The sequence below is a fragment of the Poecilia reticulata genome, linkage group LG4 (genome assembly GCF_000633615.1).
Source record: "Poecilia reticulata strain Guanapo linkage group LG4, Guppy_female_1.0+MT, whole genome shotgun sequence".
NCBI classification, from domain to species: domain Eukaryota; kingdom Metazoa; phylum Chordata; class Actinopteri; order Cyprinodontiformes; family Poeciliidae; genus Poecilia; species Poecilia reticulata.
Window position 1 is genome coordinate 22,131,434 of NC_024334.1, and position 2,611 is coordinate 22,134,044.

Here is a 2,611-nt window from a genome sequence, read left to right on the forward strand (position 1 = left end):
GAGAGAGAGAGAGAGAGAGAGAGAGAGGAGGGGACCAACGACCCGGCAGCTTCCTCTATTCTGTCATCCAAGGGTAGTGAGGAGATGCTGAGACAGTGAAGTGGTCGCTGCATGTTTTTTTTTCTCTCGTTTATAATTTTTATTTTTATTTTTTCTGCATGGGATCCACTTTTGTACCGCTTTGTTTGAAGACGCGTGTCACTGGGGTTTGCCCCCCCTGGAGTTTTGGGGCTTTGGTAATGCCAGGTTGCTCTTGACTGAGAGATCCACCCGTAGAAACTTGCCTTAAAATTCTGAAAGGACTTCAACCGGAGATGCGGAATTTATTCGCTTTTTATGGCTTGTAAGTATTCCTCACATAACTCTTGTTAAAGATGAACTCAATTTGTCCGACAATAATAATAATAATAATAATAATAATAATAATAATAATAATAATAATAATAATAATAATAATAATAATAATAATAATAATAATAGTTTCCTGTGGGTTAAAGTGTGCCTCTGAAAGGGACGATATGTCAGGTGTACTGAGACCCGGATTGATGAGTGGCAGCCCGGCTGTTCCGTCCCACTTTGAGCGCAGCTGAGGCGGGCTGAGCTGAGTGGCCCCGGAGCTGCGCGGCGCTTAGAAAGCAAACAGTTGTGTGATTGTTAGCAGAGCCTGGGAAAATGTCCCCTCGGCTGGGAGGTGGAGGGACTTGACGCCAAAGCCCCTTGTTAAGAAGACTTGTGTGTGCTCCCAGACAGCATTGTAATGATAATGAGCACCAGCACGCTGTTGAACTTGATGTTGACTTTTTTCTTTCTATTATCGGACGATTCCCCCCCGCCCCCCCTTTCTTTTAACCCCCCTGTTCTTTCTTTCCATTCTTTTTTTCTTTCTTTCTTTCTTCTTTTTGTAAGTACCTTGTTTGTGGGAAGATGTTCTCCGGAGCAACCGTGTGAAATTAATTTATAAGACCACTGAAGCTGAAAAAAATATATGTATGACCACTAACTTTTAAAAGTACTAATATAGTTTTTATGTCATTTTTTTCCCTTTTAAAAATTAGTTTAAATAATAACATGAATTTAAATGATTATTTCTATACACTTTAAGCAAAAACTAAAGTTTTGTTGCTTTGTCTATTACTCTTGGTAGATAAAAGGAAATTATTTCAGAAATAAATCACAGTTTGAAGAAAGTTACACTGAAAAGTACAATTTTAAATCTCCATTTATTTATTTATTTGTTTATTTTATCCTTCTTTCTTTCATCCTTTCTCTTTTCTACTTTTCTTTCTTTCTTTCTCTCTTCATTTCTTTCTTTCTTTCCTGCCTGTCTTTCTTCCTTTCTTTCACCATGCAACAAGTACAGGCCTGATGTGATTGCATTGCTATTACTGGGTAGCTAGCTACAGTACGATACATTTGAATTGAATGCAGCTGCCCACAAAACAAACAATTCGGCACTTTTTACATTAAAAACGCTCAGATGTGCTTTTATAGAACTTGAGAGCCGCACTTTGCGTTTCCTTTCCTTATTCAACCGGTCCAACCAGGAAATGTTAAAGTCCAAAATGTGGCAAAATATAGCACGTTGCAAAATCATATTTTAAAAATATAAAAAACTTTTTTTCCAGGTTAAAAATGAGCAGCAACTGTATCTCGGGAAGAATGCTACAGTTAAGACTTATTGAAATAGTAATATTTTTTTCATTTTTCTTTAGGCTAACAAATAAACACCTTAGGCGTTTTGGTTGGGTCCTCATTTGAATACAGTAACGACGCATAAAACAAAAAACAATATAAAATAAATAATGGTATTTTTTCCTTTTCCAAAAACCCAAACAGGCAATTACATATGATCTAAATAGAGTTCAGTTGTGTTAAAGCTTTTTGAACAAACTCAAACGTTCCCTCGTTTTTCATTTTGTTTTTTGCTTGTTTGTTTGTTTTTTTTTTTGTTTTTGTATTTTTGGTCACCCATCATCCAAAAAGCAAATATAATTTCGTTCGTTTCAGCACCATGGACAGAGATTCTGCTTTCTTCCGTCCGAGCGCCAACGTCGACGAAATGCAGTCTTATTATCCTTAAAATAACGATATTTTTACATTCCGTAACATTTTGGTATATGACATTTATATTTTTGTTAGATTTCAGTAGGATTTGTTGTTAATCCTACTGAATTGAATGCCCAGAAAACGGCATTCAATTCACGGAGCAAGAACAAAACTAGTCTGCGGGTTTTTTGTTTTTTTTTTAAACATATTCAAAAAGCATACCAAAAATCAAATAAAGGAAAAAGGTTAGCTCGCTAGAAAGAAATAGGCTGGAATAAAGCTTAAAGGCTTACCTTGGTTGGATGGCTTACGGTATTTATATGTGGTAGGACGTGACGCACCCAGGGGGCGTGTTCAGATGATAAGAGGAAGAACCGAAAGTCAATCTGCATTAACGTACTGTACTGTACTGTACGTTCACTTTGCGCCGCGGGCAAAAAAAAAAAAACATCTCTCTACCTCTCTCTTTCTTTCCCTTTCCCTCTCTCTTCCTCACACACCCACACACACACACACACACACACACACACACACACACACACACACACACACACACACACACACA

General features: G+C 37.2%; 1 long non-coding RNA gene across 4 annotated transcripts in view; it reads left to right on the plus strand.

The window, feature by feature from the left end:
- LOC103463697 (uncharacterized) overlaps positions 1–2,611 on the plus strand; it is a 51,032-nt gene that overhangs the window by 4,666 nt on the left and 43,755 nt on the right. The window contains exon 1 of one of the 4 annotated variants that reach the window (XR_533535.2): positions 25–343. The exons of the other annotated variants lie outside the window; for them this stretch is intronic. This is a non-coding gene — a long non-coding RNA (uncharacterized LOC103463697). Of the gene's footprint in view, positions 1–24; positions 344–2,611 lie in introns of those variants that run through there. 4 annotated transcript variants of the gene reach the window in all.